The sequence below is a fragment of the Bombina bombina genome, chromosome 6 (genome assembly GCF_027579735.1).
Source record: "Bombina bombina isolate aBomBom1 chromosome 6, aBomBom1.pri, whole genome shotgun sequence".
Lineage (NCBI taxonomy): Eukaryota > Metazoa > Chordata > Amphibia > Anura > Bombinatoridae > Bombina > Bombina bombina.
In genome coordinates this window covers 527851243-527869755 of record NC_069504.1, presented here as the reverse complement: position 1 = coordinate 527869755, position 18513 = coordinate 527851243, and positions in this window count along the sequence as shown.

The window sequence follows — 18513 nt, the reverse complement described above, 5'->3', positions numbered from 1 at the left end:
ATACCTGGCATAGGATAACACAACAGAAAGGACTACTTAATCCTCACTCACTACTACTACCCCTGAAATTCCTGTTGACTGCAGATCTTAGAAAAATAGTGGGGAAATGGGAAAATAAAGGATTGTACAGAGTGGCAGACTATCTAGATAGAACAGCAATACTCTCATTTAACCAGATCAGAGACAAAATCCAACCATGCACATTAAATTGGTTTCTATACTTACAGATTTCATCAGCTATCTCTAAATATATGGCTTGTAGAATAAGCCAACCCATGACTCCACTAGAAAGGATATGCAGCACACAATCCAGTGGGAAACATGTGATCTCTCATATTTACTTGGCGTTACAAGGGAAGAATGCCACCCTTAAGTCTCCCCTCATGGAGAGGTGGGAGAGAGATATGGGGGAGGTAAGAGACAGGGCGACCTGGGAACAGATCTTATCAGAAAGTGGGAAGGGCATGCTCAGTGCAGATATGAAGGAGAACTGTTTGAAGGTGGCTTTCAGATGGTACCTTACGCCAGAACGAACAGCCCATATCCCATCCTTGAATAGTGCAGCTTGTTATAGAGGGTGCGGGGAAAGAGGGACATATAGGCACATGTGGTGGGACTGCTCACAAATACAACCGATATGGCAGAGTCTCTCGAGATTACTTAGCGACACTTTAGATGAAGAAATTGACCTCACGATAACTCGGGCACTTCTGCATGAAAGGGTAAGACCGTTAAACTCTGCACTCAACACCTTTATTAAGATTCTTTGTACTTGTGTACGTATATGCATAGCCAGACACTGGAAGGTGGGAGCACCAGGGTGGGCAGAAATACTGGATAAAATAAACGACACTTATACAATGTTAGAACTAGCAGCATGGGCACAAGGGAATACTGATCAGTTTCAGAAAATTTGGTTTTATTGGATTTTAAAAGACCATACTCGTCCACATACCACCCAGAGGCGAGAGGAGAGGGTGAGACTAGGAAGGTTGGAAAGCGGGGAGAGATCTGAGGACACCCATTAAGGTCTGACATATAGTACCTGGACATACCTGACACTTTTAGCAAAGTTATGACATTAAACTTAAATATATTTCGGTTGGACACCCAGAGGAAAAGGAAACACCTGGTGGGGGTAGGAAGGGGAAGTTAAATTTCAAGTTTATATTGTATGTATCTACAGGGGGTTACGGGTGGCGAGGTAGTCTTTATGTCTATAGGAATGTTGGTTTGGCTTACCATTTTATGTACTTATGCTGGAAAGAAGTATATACTTTAACCCACCTGTACTATCTGTTCAGGACTTGAATTATGTTTGTGAAAACTCAATAAAAATTATTTCAATTAAAATGAACTAACAATTAAAAAATAAAGTTAATAATTGTACTAGCATATTTGAAAAAAAAATCAACATTTTCTACCTTATCAACGTTTATCATTTGTGACCAATTAGTGTAACCTTATAGCACGGAGAGCCAAATAAAAATATTACCTGCTGGTTCCATCCTGAAGTGAAGTCATAGGGTGCTAGGAAGAGTGTCTCTGCCCAGGATACTAAACTTGGCAAGCTATATATACAGCAGATATCCTGCACTCATCAAAGGCATCCAATTTTTTTTTTTTTTTTTTTAAATACCAACAACTGTACAAATATAACAATCCATCTTTAGTCCAAAAAATAGTAAATAATGGTTAAAACACAAATCGGGTGGCACAGACGGCTCACTCTGCATCCCCCGTGTAATGTCACCTCTGCACTTGATCACTGTTATGGGGCAGTTTGCTACACATAATAAATGCACATTATTAGTGCCACCCGTACACTTTTTTTTTTTTTTTTTTTATTAAAACTTCTCGAAACCCCTTTTCGATCTCGCAGTAATTTATACAATCTTGACATTTGTTTTAAGGGTTGGGAAAGTTCAACTTTAACTCGCAAAAGAGTCAGCGCATGTCATTTTAATTCACTTTTAAAATCACTTCTATTTTCAAATGTGCCTTATTTTCTTGGTATCCCATGTTGAAAATGAATACGCACATATACTACACTAGTGGGAGCTAGCTGGTTAATAGTGCCAGCATCCATTTGTCTCTTGTGATTGGCTAACAATGTGTATTCAGCAAACTGCCAGTAGTGCAATGCTGTTGCTTCAGCAAAGGATAACATAAGAATGAAGCAAATTTGATAATAAAACAAAACAAAAAAACCTAAATGAAATGTTGCCCAATGTTTGTGTCTGTTTTTTATAATAAGCATACATCCTTCCTTAACTATGTTTTCAACACTGGATCTTGAAATAAAATCAGAAGACTATCCTGTATGATACTACATATCTTGAATATGACAAATTATAAGTAATTGCAAATTTGTTTGCTCTTTTTTACAAAATTTGTTTCTCACTTCTTTTGAGATGATTTTTGTACAAGTGATTGACTAAGTTCCTGTTTTAAAAAGAGGAAGAGAGGGCGTATTTTATGAAATCCAAAGGAGTTCAAATAGATTTATTTGTACATGAGGTCACTATGGCCATATAGAAAAGCTAGGATCTTGATCTATAGAGAGTATATATTGCCAGTACCTTAAAGGGACAGTATACTATAAAACAGTTTCTCCCTTAATGTGTTTCCAATAACTTTTTTTTACCAGCTGCAGAGTATAAAAGGTATGAGATTTGCTTTTTTTATGTCTTATTTGGGTATAAGAATCAGCTGATGTTGTGTTTTGAAGCCGCAACCTACTAAAATGGGTTGAGCTTGTAAGTAATCAGATCTTATTACTTTATCACCTTGTGTACATATACCTGCTTCTTTATCTTATATCTGCCCATAAACCAATCACCAATACTTGGAGAGAACAATGGAAAATTAACATTTTATTACCTTATCTCTTCTATAACCCACTGGGAGTGTAATTTCTTCTACTGCCTGTGTTAACACAGCTTGGCCTTGAGGCCAAAAACTTTCAGGATGGGTGGGGATACCACAGGCTAAATAAACTAATTCAAATGCCAATATAAGCGTAATGGAAATACTTGTAAACATTTTAATACACTCCAGCAGGTAAAGTGGATCATTGGGAACAAATTTAACGGGGGACAGTTTTTGAGTAAACTGTCCCTTTAAGTCAGCATAGATTACCCCACCTGGTATAACATAACAATGTTAGAGAATGATGAACATGGGTTTATATGGTGTATAACATGTAGGTAAAGCATCCTTTGCCTATACTGTACAGAAGGCATCTCACAGCTGATGTCTGTACCTATGGGAGATAAAGTGAAATGAACATAAGGCTTTTTCAAGCGCTTGCCAAGTTAAAGGGACATGAAACCCCACATTTTTCATTCATGATTCTGATGGATTTTTTTTTTTTTTAAAAACAACTCATCAATTTACTTAGTCAAATTTGCACCATTTTCTTAGCATCACCGACAATGACGAGGCGTATATGTGCAGCCACCAATCAGCAGCTAACTCCTGAGCCTACCTAGGTATGATTTTCAACAAATGATGTAAAGAGGACTAAATAAATTGGATAATAAAAGTAAATTGGAAAGAAGCTTAAAATTGTATTCTCTAGCTGAATTATGAAGGAAAATGTTGGGGTTTCATGTCCCTTTTTAATACAGAAAATGGATTTAATATGTCTGTCATCTGTATGTATTCATTGGAAAGTGGTTGCATGCCTAAGCGTCTTGCCTTTCAGGCTTTACAAAGACATTGTCAGTTTCTTAAGCATCATATTTATCATGGTGCTTAAATGTGATTTTGTAGTATCCAAATACTAAAAATAATAATTCTCTTTTACACAGTAATATTTGTTTTGAGGTATTTGCAATATACATGAGGTATATTGAAGGTTTATTTCTTGCTTTCCCTTCCAGTCCTAGAAAGTAGCTGAAACCTTTTATACACAATCTTTTTGATTGTTTTGGCTTAAAGGGACAGTCTAGTCATGATTCAGATTGGGCATGCAATTTTAAACAACTTCCCAATTTACTTTTTATCATTAAATTTACGTTGTTTTCTTGGTATTCTTTGTTGAAAGCTAAACCTGGATAGAGTTATAGGTCAATTTCTAAGCCTTTGAAGCCTCTTATCTCAGGGAATTGTATTAGCTTTTCGCAACTAAACAGTGCTAGTTCATATGTGCATATAGATTACATTGTGCTCACTCCAGTGGAGTGCATGAGTCACAGAAGGAACAGAGATGCACTCAACTAGGCTTAGAACTGAAGCTGGAAATTATTTCCTTGCTTAGTCCCTCCTTACTCCCTGGGTACAAACTCTTTCTGCACACTATGCCTTTCACAAAGGTAATATCTCCTGTAGCATATCAGTCTGACCCTGCCAAATTACAGTCCAGCACCAAAATACCAGGCAAATCTCCTTTTGAGCAAGGGAAAACAAGCAAACCCCAGACGTACGTTTCTGCCTCTATGGGCCTCGTCGGTGAGGTACAGTTGCATCCCTCTAAAGCATGTGTGCAAGGAGGCCTCGTCTGGTTACCCCTTTTTCTCTTATGGTGACCTAAGAGCATGAGTCAGCGCTAATTGGCTGAAATGTAAGTTTGTAAAAAACAAGATAATGGCAGTCTGCAGAGGCTTAGATACAACGTAATCGCAGAGGTAAAAAGTATTAATATAACAGTGTTGGTTATTCAAAACTGGGTAATATATAATAAAGGGATTATCTATTTTTCCTAAGATATGTTGAGTCCACGACATCAGTTACTGTTGGGAATATCACTCCTGGCCAGCAGCAGGAGGAGGCAAAGAGCACCACTGTTAAACTGTTAAGTATCACTTCCTTCCCACAAACCCTAGTCCTTCTCTTTGCCTCTGTCAATGGAGGAGGTGAAGTTTTGGTGTCTGAAGAAAATTTAATTTCCTTCTCTTCAAGCAAGATTTTTGGGTCTAGCCGTACTCAATGTTAATCTCTTCAGTAAGGGTAGTAGTGGCTTTAAAGCAGTTAGGAAAACGCAGCAAGGCCCACCTCACAAGTTCCTAACATATTTGCTGCCCATGGTATAGAAAGCCAGAGTAGGTTACTGTTTCTCTTTCTACAGGTCTCTGTGAGGAGTATGTGTCCTCTCTCATACAGTGTAAGCTGTCCTCCTTCCGGATGGCCAGACTGCAGGTAAGTGCTTTTAAATCTTCTGAGGTGGGAGACTGGCACTAAAAGGGTTAAAGGGACATGAAACCCAAAATATTTATTTCATTATTCAGATAGAGAATACAATTTTTAAAAAGTTTCCAATTTACTTCTATTGGCAAAAATGTTTCATTCTCATGTTATTCTTTGTTAAAGATGCCTAGGTAGGTAGCGTGCACATCCCTGAAGCACTACAGGACAGGAAATAGTGCTGCCATCTAGTGCTCCTGCTAATGTATGACATTGTTGCAAAACAGCTGCTATATAGTGCTGCAGACACATGCACACTCTTGAGCTTACGTTTCTTCTTTTCAAATAAGGATAACAGGAAAACATAGAAAATATGATAATAGAAGTAAATTAGAAAGTTGTTTAAAATGTTATGTTCTATCTAAATCATGAAAGAAAAAAATGGGTTTTATATCTCTGCACTTTATTTGGACTAAAGATTATTAATGGAGGATCTTTTGTTGGCAGTGGGCAGGCACTTTATGCATGGTGATATGGAGACTTAAAAGGGGATAACTTCTACTATGTACAGGAAAGGGGTTAACTCTATTGTGGCTCAGGCAGTTCTTTTCACATACGGATAATTAATGATGGCATTATACTCGATTCCATTCGATTCATGTATCGTGTGGAATGTATTTTGGAGACAATCCCTCTTTGAATTTAGAGGGCTTGCAGCAACGGCTTTTTACTACTTTTAAGTTTGGATTCTGTGAGACAGTTATTCATTCTGGTGAGTGAATGTTACGGTCACAAGTTTCTGAGTGTAGATTGGAAACGATCCTTATAGGCTTGTACATTTTGGAACTGCTTCTACCCCATACAAGTGTTATCGCTGTTTAATTAGGAAACCCTTGAAAAAAATGTCATGTATTTTAGTACGCGCGCATTCTATTTCTATCTGCGCAATTACTGAAGCCGGATGTTCTTTAACCGCTTTTAAATCTTTGAGCGGAGCGGGTCTTTGGTGTTCAGACAGTGAGCCAGGAGGGTGCAGTAATTGTCTCTCCTGGTTACTTGGTTGCAGATTGCTTTATTGTCCGCTCGGTCTATCATAATTGTACAACTAGGACTCCCAATTGTTTTGCTATAAATGAGTTTTAAGAGCCTGGAATAAATTCTCTTAGAAACAGGAGAGTTGATTTAAAAATTGTTAAAATCGTTTTTCCTTTGGGCTAGAACAGTAAATTTAATTGTATAAATATTTATGCAATTTGAATATATTTATGGCAGTTATTTGTAATATTTATTATGCCTAGGAGGCAAAATTGTTTCACTTTTTTTTTTTTTTTTTTTTTTTTTTTGTGTTGCTTGACTAATTAGAGCTATTCTATGTTAGGTTAGATGGTTGTCCCTTGAGCCCAATGTCTCCTAGGATGATGCTGTTCTGGCAAGGCTGCAGCTTTCTCCTCAAATATCCCAAGCCTCTTTGGTGTCACAAGCAGTGCCCTGCGGTTCCTCTGTCTCCTGGAGGAGTTTATTTGCCTGCAGAAATTTCTGCACAGGTGGTATCTGCAGTATTATTTGCCTTTCCTATGCTAAAAGGAAGAAGCAAGAGGAAATTAGAGATTAAGATAGTGAGGTTTCTGCTCTGCCTTCTGCTACTCAGATTGCTCTTCCTCATAAGCCTGAAGATATGTCGGTAGCCTCAGAGGGTGAAATCCGATTCGGACAGTATAATTCCTTCATCTGATGCTGAAGTACTAGCCTTCAGATTTTAGCTTGAACACCTTCGTGTATGTTAAGAGGTTTTGGCTACTTCGGACGACTCCGATACTCCTGTTGTGGTCAACCCTAAGAAATCTAGTGAACTTAATAATATATACAAGGTTTGCTCTGTGAAAGTTTTTTTTTTTTTTCCTTTTCCAGACTGTGCAGGGAGAATTTTTTTTTTTTTTTTCTTCACAGGAATGGGAGAAGTCGGGGATTCCTTTTTCCCTGTCTTTGAAAAGATGTTTCCTGTTGCTGACTCCATTAAATATTCATGGCGCACAGTGCCTAAAGTAGAAGGGGCCATTTCTACTCTGGCTAAGAGAACTACGATTCCTAGAGAGGATAGCTGTTCTTTTTAGGATCAATGGACTAAGCTGGTGGCTTACATGGAAGTTTGTATTGCCACTGTGTCAAGTGCAGCATCTTATTGGTGTGATGCCTTGTCTGATTCCAATTTGGTAGAGACTCCTTTGGAGGAGATCCAGTACAGAATTAAGGCTCTTAAACTAGCCAATTCTTTTATTTCTGATGCTAACATGCAAGTTTTTCAGCCAGAAACAATATCTGGCTTTGCTGTCTAAGTTTATGGTGCTTCCGTACAAGGGTAAGACCTTGTTTGCTCCTGGTCTAACAGGAATAGTTCGGATATTACGGTTGGAAAAGGGCTTTTCTACCACAAGACAAGATGAATAGACTTAAAGGAGTTTTGCCCCCAATCCGGGAATCGGTTCAAGTGGGGGGTTGAATCTCTCTGTCTTCAAACATGGATACGAGATGTCCCAGATAGTCTGTGGACATAGTATCTCAGGGTTTCTACATAGTAGTCATTCCTTCCCTCCCTGAGGCAGGTTCCACCTCTCAATTTTATTTACAGGCCAGATATCATTGAGGCATTTTTGTAAGTGAGTTCAGGGACTTCTTTTCACTGTGAGTGATAGTTCCTGTAAGGGAACAGGGTCTAGGATTTTATTCATTCCTCTTGGTGATTCCTGAAAAAGAGGGACATTTTCGTCCTATGGTAGACCTAAAGTGTCTCACCAAGTTGTCTCAGGGTACCATTCTTCAAATGGAAACCAGTGGTTCCATTCTTCCTTTGGTCTAGGATGGTCAGTTCATGGTGACCATAGACCTGGAGGACGCGTATTTTCAAATTCCTGAGTTTTGCCTTTCTGTCAAACACTTTCAGTTTGTGGCTCATCCCTTTGGCCTTGCCATGGCTCTCAGAAGGGGCTATAGGGCAGTGATCAGGTTTCAGGGAGTTGCTGTTGTGCCCTTCCTGGACGACCTAATGGTTCAGGCGCCTTTTTTTTCAACAAGCAAACTCTCATACAAAGATCTTGTTGTCTGTCTCCATTCCCACGGATGGAAGTGAATCTGAAAATAAGTTCCCTTGTTCTAACTACAGCGGTAGTTTCTTAGGGACCATATTAGTTTCCCTATCTCTGAAAATATTTTTGACAGAGGTCAGAAAATAGAGGATTCTTTCCTCTTGGCTCTTTCGGCACTCTGTTTGGCCTTTCAGAGAAGCCCGGCGGTAGCTCAGTGGTAAGTCACTGGGATACAACATGAGAGACCAGAGTTAAATACCTGATGTGGGCATGACAGTAGCATGTTCCTAGTAATTATGTAAATGGCTCAATGTATGGAGGTAATAGGTCTGATGGTTGCTTCCTTGGACACCATCCCTTTGCTCGATTCCATCTGAGAGTCTGCTGTTGTGCATGTTCAGATAGTGGACTGGGGATCTTGTGGTTCTGTTGACATGAGATTCTTCCCTGTGGATCAGAGAGGGGAATTAGAGCGCTCGCTTAGCTTGCAGGAGGTAGCGGAATCGTTGCACGCATTCTCCAGAATCCTTTGGTTTTCTCAGGAGCATCTGTCTCTGGGTACATGCTTCCGGAGACCACCTTGAGTAATGGTGACCACAGTCGCTAGCCTATTGGGTTGGCGACTGTGGACTTGGGAGGAGTCTGCTCTCCCCATAACTATCTTGGAGTTGAGAGTGATCTACAATGCTCTGATGGCTTGGCCTCAGTTGTTTTTTAACCGGTTTTTCAGGTTCTAGTTGAACAATTTCATCTCAGTGGTTTACATTAACCACCTGAGAGGAACCTGGAGTTCTTTTGCCACGATTGGCGTGCATTGTTTGGTGGGTGGGCGCTCACATTTGTTGTTTAGCCACTATTCACATTTCAGGAGTGAGTATCAGGAGCGGATTTCTTGAGCAGTCAGATTTTTCTTCCCAGGGAGTGGGCACTTCTCCCGGAGGTGTTCTCCAGATTAACCCTCAAATGGGGGATGCTGGAGTTGGAGATGGCAGTACGCCAAGCTTCCAAGTTATGTTAAAGGTCAAGAGATCAGCAGGCTGCTCTGTTGAATACCCTGGCGGTTCCTTGGGATTTCAGTCTGACATTGCTCGTATCAAATGAGAGTGAGCATCGGTATTTTGTTAGTTCCTGCATAGTCTCGCAGGGTCTGGTATACAGGCCTAGTGGAGATGTATTTCTTCCACCTGGGTGGTTGTTTCTGAGGATGGACCTTCTAATTCAGGGTCCATTCTTTCATTGAACTTTCGTTTCTTCAGAAGCTTTCTGCTTGGAGATTGAATGCTTAGTTCTGTCTAAGCGTGTTTTTCTGAATCGGTCATTGAGACCATGATTGAGGCTCGCAAGCCTGTTACTGGTAACTTTTACCATAAGGTATGGTGTAAATTCCAGGACTACTCTTGGAAGTAGGGTTGGGATTCCTAAGGGTTTTGCCCTTTCTCCAGGAAGGTCTGGAGGACGGTTTGTCTTTTTTTACACAAGTGTCTGGCGGATGTGCCAAATCTTTTTGTCAGACTCTGGTTAGTATCAGGCCTGTGTTTAAGTCTGTTACCCCTCTTGATGTTTATTACCCTGGTTTTAAGGTTTTGCAGCAGGCTCAGTTTGAGCCATAGCATTCCATAGATTTTATTTTTTTGTCTTGGAAGTTTTCTTTTTCTTTCATGTAATTGGCAAGAGTCCATGAGCTAGTGATGTATGGGATATACAATCCTACCAGGAGGGGCAAAGTTTCCCAAACCTCAAAATACCTATAAATAAGCGCTTCTAAGCATTCTGAAGCCCAATTCCTCTGAGTACAGTGTTTGTCAGAGGGATGTGAAGAGTATTGCCTATTGATTTTATGGTTTCCCTCGCAGGGAATCTTTTTTCAAGGGTTTGTCTGTTATTGGTCGTAGGTATTCATCTCCTACCTCCCTTTTCAGATCGACCATATACTCTTTTATATACCATTACCTCTGCTGTTAGTTTTCAGTACTGGTTTGGCTATCTGTGGATGGGTGTCTTTCGGTAAGTATGATTATTTTAAGACACTCTCTGCTATGATTTGGTGCTTTATGTATTAATATAAAGTAATATAAAGTTTTAAATATATGTATTTTATTTATATTTGCCATGAGTCAGGTCTATCTATATTTCCCTTTGCAGTCTGGCAGTTTCATTACAGGATTCATGTTTTAGGAATTTTGTCTTTTTTTGTCTGTTATTGCGTCATTCTTGGTGCGAGAATTTTTGGCGTGAATGTATGTCTGTAATAACGCAAGTTCGTCATTTCCTGCGTCTTAGTTGAAGCAAGGTTGTTTGGCGCGAAATTGTTTGTTATGACGAGAGTTGCAACATTTCTGGATTTTTGGCGCCAAATTTTTTTTCAACTTCCTTTTGCGCCGTGCGTCATACTTGCTGCCAGAAAAATAATTTTATTTTACCCCACTTCCTATATGCTTCTTGCCTTCTTTATGCTCAGAGGGCTATGCTATTTGCTTTTTTGTAATTTTTAGCATTTGTATTTCTTCCCATTCCTGAAACTGCTATATGTGGAAATAAGATATTTTTGTTTAACTGTTATTTTTTTTCTTTTACATTTTACAAGATGTCTCAATCCGATCCTGTCTCAGAAGCTGCTTTAGGAACCATGCTGCCTGAACACAGTTCTACCACAGCTAAGTGTATCTGTTGTAAGATAGTGGAGATTATATCTTCAGCTGTATTATGTAACAATTGTCATAAGCTTTTGCATGCAGAAAAGGTTTCTATTAGTGCTAGTACAGTATCTGTTGTTCCTTCAACATCTAAAGTACATGATATCCATGTTGATATGAAAAATTATATTGCTGATGCGATACAGAAGGCTATGGCTGCTATACTGCCTTCAAATAAAAGTAAAAGGTCTTTTAAAACTTCTCATAATACTGATGAAATTTGTAATGAACGACAACATACTGATATATCCACCACTGATTCGGATCTCTCTGATTCGGAAGATCCTACTTTAGACATTGACACTGATAAATCAACTTATCTTTTTAAGATTGAGTATATTCGTTCTTTATTAAAAGAAGTGTTGATAACTTTGGATATTGAGGAGTCTGGACCTCTTGATAATAAATCCAGTAAACGTTTAAATTCTCTATAAACCACCTGTGACTATTCCTGAGTTTTTTTTCCTGATGCTATTTGGTTTATTAAGAAACCAAAGACAGCCCCCTAGACTGCATGAAGGTGTGGCCCTCAATCCAGTTCTGCTGGTGGTGGTGGGGGGGGGCAGATTGAAATTATTTCAAGATGTTTGGGCAGGTTCCATTCAGAATCATTGGATTCAGAATATTGTCTCTCAGGGGTATCAAATAGGTTTCAGAATAAGACCTCCTGTGAGAAGATTCTTTCTCTCTCACGTTCCATCAAATCCTGCGAAAGCTCAGGCCTTTCTGAAGTGTGTTTCAGATCTAGAGCTTTCAGGGGTAATTGTACCAGTTCCACTTCTGGAACAGGGTCTGTGTTTTTATTCAAATCTATTCATTGTCCCGAAGAAGGAAAATTCTTTCAGACCAGTTCTGGATCTGAAGTTTTTAATCAATTTGTAAGGGTCCCAACTTTCAAGATGGTGAATATTCTGCCTTTCATTCAGCAAGGTCATTACATGTCCTCAATAGACTTACAGGATGCGTATCTTCACATTCCGATTCATCCCAGACCATTATTGGTTTCTGAGATTCTCTTTTCTAGACAAGCATTACCAATTTGTTGCTCTTCATTTGGCCTAGCAACAGCTCCAAGAATCTTTTTGAAGGTTCTCGGTGCCCTTCTATCTGTAATCAGAGAGCAGGGTATTGCGGTGTTTCCTTATTTGGACGATATCTTGGTACTGGTGAAATCCTTTTTCATTTAAAAGAATCTCACACAAATCAACTAGTGTGTCTTCAAAAACATGTTTGGAGGATCAATTTACCAGAGAGTTCCATGATTCCTCAGACAATGGTCACCTTTTTAGGTTTCCAGATAGATTCAGTGTCCATGACTCTGTCTTTAACAGACAAGAGACGTTTGAAGTTGGTTTCAACCTGTTCAAACCTTCAGTCTCGATCATTCCCTTCAGTGGCTATGTGCATGGAAGTTTTAGGTCTCATGACTGCAGCATCAGACGCAATCCTCTTTGCTCGTTTTCATATGAGACCTCTGCAGCTTTGCATGCTGAATCAATGGTGCAGGTATTATACTCGGATATCACAATTGATATACTTCAATCCCAACATTCAACTCTCTCTCTGTCCTGGTGGTTGGACCATCATTGGATTATTCAAGGGGCGTCTTTTGTTCATCCTTCCTGGACTGTGATTTCAACAGATGCAAGTCTCACAGGTTGGGGAGCTGTCTGGGAGTCTCTGACAGCACAAGGATTTTGGAATCCTCAAGAGGTGAGGTTACCAATCAATATTTTAGAACTCCGTGCTATTTTCAGGGGGTCTTCAGGCTTGGCCTCCTATTAAAGAGAGAATCATTCATTCGTTTTCAATCATCAGGGTGGGACTCAGTTATTTAGCGATGAAAGAAGTATCTTGGATACTTTCTTGGGCAGAATCCAACTCCTGTCTAATTTCTGCGATACATATCCCAGGTGTAGACAATTGGGAAACGGATTATCTCAGTCGTCAGTCTTTACATCCAGGGGAGTGGTCTCTCTATGCAGATGTATTTTGTCAAATTGTACAGATGTGGGGTCTTCCCAAAATAGATCTGATGGCTTCCCATCTAAAGAAGAAGCTTCCCAGGTACCTTTCCAGGTCCAGAGATACTCAGCTGGAGATCGTGGATGCGTTGGCAGTTCCTTGGTTTTACCAACCTGCTTACATTTTTCCGCCTCTAGTTCTTCTTCCAAGGGTGATCTCCAAGAACATAATGGAACAATCGAATGTGTTTCTGATAGCACTAGCATGGCCTCACAGGTTTTGGTATGTGGATCTTGTCCGGATGTCAAGTTGCCAACCTTGGCCACTTCCTTTAAGGCCAGACCTTCTGTCTCAAAGGCCGTTTTTTTCCATCAGGATCTCAAATTGCTAAATTTGAAGGTATGGAAATTGAACACTTAGTATTAATCACTGAGTCAGAGAAACCTCTATGACAAAGCACTGTTACAGGCTCATAAGTCTGTTTCAAGGAAGATTTATTATTGGGTTTGGAAAACCTATATTTCATGGTGTTTTTCTCATAAATTCTCTTTGCATTCTTTTAGAATTCCTAGAATTTTACAGTTTCTTCCGGATGGTTTGGATAAAGGTTTGTCTGCAAGTACTTTGTAGGGACAAATCTCTGCTCTTTCCTTTTTATTTCATAGAAAGATTTCTAAACTTCCTGATATTCACTGTTTTTTTGTTCAGGTTTTGTTTCTTATTAAGCCTGTTGTTAAATCAATCTCTCCTCTTTGGAGTCTTAATTTTGTTTTGAAGGCTTTGCAGGTTCCTCCTTTTGAGCTTATGCATTCTTTGAATATTCAACTACTTTCTTGGAAAGTGTTTGTTCCTTTTGGCTATCTCTTCAGCTAGACTAGTTTCTGAATTGTCTGCTCTCTCTTGTGAGTCTCTCTTTCTGATTTTTTTTTTCCATCAGGATAAGACTGTTTTGCGGACTTCGTTTACATATCTTCCTAAGGTTGTGATTTCTAACATAAGTAGGGAAATGTTGTTCCTTCCTTGTGTCCTAATCCTAAGAATACTCTTGAAAGATCTTTACATTCTTTGGATGTTGTTAGAGCTTTGAAATATTATGTCGAAGCTACTAAAAGATTTCAGAAAGACTTTTAGTCCATTTGTTGTTTTTGCTGGTCCTAGGAAAGGTCAGAAAGCCCCTGCCATTTCTTTGGCATCTTTTTGGAGGCGGGATAGTCTCCGCCTCAGAATTACAGCTCATTCTACTAGATCAGTCTCCACTTCTTGGGCTTTTAAGAATGAAGCATCGGTTGATCAGTTTTGCAAAGCAGCAACTTGGTCTTCTTTGCATACATTAACTAAATTTTACCATTTTGATGTATTTTCTACCAAAGACTGCTTCAGAAGAAGCAACGTTCTTCAGGCAGCTGTCTGTTTGATTCTTCTGCTTATGATTTAATTTTTTTTTCCCTTGAAATTTATGAGAGACTTGTATTTTTTGTGGATTTAATTTTTTCAGCAGAAATAGCTGTTTTTATTTTATCCCTTGGGTATTGCTATCCCATACGTCACTAGCTCATGGACTCTTGCCAATTACATGAAAGAAAACATAATTTATGTAAGAACTTACCTGATGATAAATTCATTTCTTTCATATTGGCAAGAGTCCATAAGGCCCACCCTTTTTTTGGTGTTTATGATTTTGTATAAAAGCACAATTTTATTTCCAGTTCCTCTTTGTATGCTTTTTTTTTACTCCCTTATTTTATCACCCCACTACTTGGCTATTCGTTAAACTGAATTGTGGGTGTGGTGAGGGGTGTATTTATAGGCATTTTGAGGTTTGGGAAACTTTGCCCCTCCTGGTAGGATTGTATATCCCATACGTCACTAGCTCATGGACTCTTGCCAAAATGAAAAATTTATTTATCGGGTAAGTTCTTACATAAATGATGTTTTCCAGAAAGATCTATTACGAAGTTTGGAAAGCTTCATTTTTTGCTGTACTGATCATAATTGTTGTTTGCATTATTTTAGCATTCCCAGAATTCTTGAGTTTCTTCAGGATGGTTTGCAGGAAGGTATTTCTGCCAGTTCCTTGAATAGCTAGATTTCGTCCCCCTTTGTTCATTTCCATAGTAAAATTGCTTATCTTCCAGATGTGCATAGTTTTGTTCAGTCATTATCTAGAATAAAGCCTGTGATTAATCCTATTTCTCTTTGAGTACTTTTAATTATTTTGCACAAGGTTTCTTCTGATAACATTAGTAGGGAAATTGTGGTTCCTTGTTTTTGTCCTGATTCAAAGACTTCAGAGACACGACTTTATATTTTGGATGTTGTCAGGGCTTTGAAATATTTTAAGTTACGAAGATTTCAGACATACTCCTGATTTGTTTCATTTTTCAGATAAGGGCAGAAGGTGTCTCCTGTTGCTCTGGCATCTTGGATTAAGCAATTAATCCATATGTTTCTTGTTAAAGCAGGTCAGACTCCTCCAGCGTATTGCGGCTCATTCTACTCGCTCTCTAGCTACTTCCTGGGCATTCAAGAATGAGGCTTCTGTGGAATGAATTTGCAAGGCAGCTACCTGGTCATCCTTGGGTTTTAGTTCCCATCAATAATGGATCATGGACTCTTATCACCTATATGAAAGAAAACATAATTTATATTTTACCTTATAAATCCCTCTCTTTGATGTTGATGACAGTCCATTATACACCACCCTTATATATTATTATTTTTTTTGGACCATTTTCTCCCCCCTTTTTATTTTTTATTTCCTCTAACTATTTTGCTCTATTTTATTCTCACCTCTGTCAGCCTGGCTATACATCACACTGATAATTATCATTATCAGGTGGGAGGGTTTATATAGAGCTCTGAGGTTTGGAATCTGCCTCCTCCTAGTGGCCGTAAAGGTAATTCCCATGAGTAGTAGATAGTGGAGTCTTATCACCATGAAAGAAAGGAATTTATCAGGTAAGATATATAAATTATGTTTTCCACACACAGGGTGTAATTACACAGTTCGGCCATTCTAGTGTTATGGAAATTGACGCATGATCAGACGACACAGTGGGGCCAATATCTGAGTCTCTAACTAATTGTAACTTTATCTGATCTATGAATATATAATCTATGCGAGGATATTGGGACCAAGGAGTCAAAGTATAATTACATTGGGTAAGGTGTTGTGTTCTCCATACATCTATTATTGCGAACTGACTGACTGATAAGGTTAAAAGTTATGTTGGGGGGGGGGTGCCTGGATATTGGATTTGGCCTTGTGGAGGAGTAGTCGGTAGTAAGATCTATTATCAGATTAAAATCTCCCCCAATAATCGGGGAGCCTTTCTTACGCTCTAAAATTTGGGAAAGGAGCTTTCTAAAAAAGGATACCCTTTTAGAGTTTGGGCGTAAACGATCATTAGTGTGACAGGGCGATTTAAATAGTAGTCCTATTCGAATCAATAACTTATCTTATTTAAAAGTTGAATTAGAACTTGTTTGGAAAATAAAATACCTATACCATTTTTCTTTTTATCAGAGGAATGGAATTACCCTATTGGAAATGTTTTTGACATAAACTTAGGTTCTGTATCCCTGGAGAAGTTTGTCTCCTGAACAAAGATTTATAGTCATTTTATTTTTGTTTTTTCGTTTAAAACAACTTTCCAAATTACTTTTATTACCAATTTTTCTTTGTTCTTTTGGTATTCTTAGTTGAAAGCTAAACCTAGGAGGTTCATATGCTAATTTCTTAGACCTTGAAGGCGCCTCTAATCTAAATGCATTTTGACAATTTTTGACCACTAGAGGGCGCTAGTTCATGTGTTTCATATAGATAACAATGAGCTCATGCACGTGAATTTACCAAGGAGTGAGCACTGATTGACTAAAATGCAAGTCTGTCAAAATAAATGAAAGAGGGCAGTTTTCAGAGGCTTTGATACAAGGTAATTACAGAGGTAAAACGTGTATTATTATAACTGTTGGTTATGCAAAACTGGGGAATGGGTAATTAAGGGGTTATCTATCTTTTAAAACAAAAACAATTCTGGTGTTGACTGTCCCTTTAAATTAGCAAATATCTTTAATTATATGCCTTTTAAATGTTTCCTAGCCACTGATATCCATTCTTTATCTTGAAATCTGTGAAACTTTGTTATGTCTCTAGGAGCTTAGGGTGAAGTGCTCTGTGAGCTCTCTAGAAGGACCGTGCCCTTTTCCTTGTCTAGTACGAAATTAAATAGTTGTTGTTGTAAATAAGTTGGTATGTGGGCAGTCAGAATGTCTTCACGGATGCCCTGTATTCTCAGGTTCTGTCTACGGTTTGTTGTGTGGTTAAGGCCATAGTGTCGGATTCCTTTGAGGTTTCCTCTGTGTTCTTCCAATTGGAGCACTCGTTGGCCCAGGTAATCTTAGATCCATTTTGGCCTCAGATATGCTGTCCCTGATCAACTTGTCCTACTTTGGTTTTAAAATCTTCCTTAGAGGGCACAAGATGATCAGTTTTAGTAATGGGGCTGTTATCTATCTCTTGTTGTTGAGGAGTTTCTTCCTCTTGTTCTTCTGCTGCAGAGGAAGGTGTGGGAGAAATAGTTGTTGCCACTGTTTTTACAGCTTTGGAATAACCGTTCATTTCTCCTGTTAAGTGTGGTCAGTCCACGGGTCATCATTACTTCTGGGATATTAACTCCTCCCCAACAGGAAGTGCAAGAGGATCACCCAGCAGAGCTGCTATATAGCTCCTCCCCTCTACGTCACACCCAGTCATTCTCTTGCACCCAACTAATAGATAGGATGTGTGAGAGGACTGTGGTGATTTTACTTAGTTTTTATAACTTCAATCAAAAGTTTGTTATTTTAAAACCGCACCGGAGTGTGTTGTTCCTTCTCAGGGAGAATTTGAAGAAGAATCTACCTGAGTTTCTGTATGATTTTAACCGGAGTAGTTAAGATCATGTTGCTGTTCTCGGCCATCTGAGGAGTTAGGTAAACTTCAGATCAGGGGACAGCGGGCAGGTTCACCTGCAAAGAGGTATGTAGCAGCATATTATTTTCTGAGAATGGAATTGACTAGAAAATACTGCAAATACCGATATAAAGTAAGTTCAGCCTTAAATGCAGTAGTAGCAACTGGTATCAGGCTGTCATGTATGTATATTTTCACTTCAGTATTCTGGGGAATGGCACTTCACTGGAATGATACTGTATGAATAAAACTTTAGCCTATCTTGCAGTGAGAACGGCTAGCAGCAGGCTTTCTGTGACAATTTATTTATTTGATGTTAAACGTTTTGCTGGCATGTTAAATCGTTTAATTTTCTGAGGTACTGGGTGAAAAATTGTTTTGGGCACTATTTTTTTCCACTTGGCGGGCATTTTATTTAATTTATGACAGTTTACTGATCTCCCTCACTGTTGTGTGTGAGGGGGAGGGGCTTAATTTGGCGCTTTTACTACGCATCAGAAATTCAGTCACAAGTCTGTTTTTCTTCCCTGCATGATCCGGTTCGTCTCTACAGAGCTCAAGGGTCTTCAAAAGTTATTTTGAGGGAGGTAATCACTCACAGCAGACCTGTGAGATTGTGCTTTGACTGTGATAAAAAACGTTATATTCTGTACATTTTTTTTTTCTGCTATTTAAGGGTTAGTTATCCATTGCT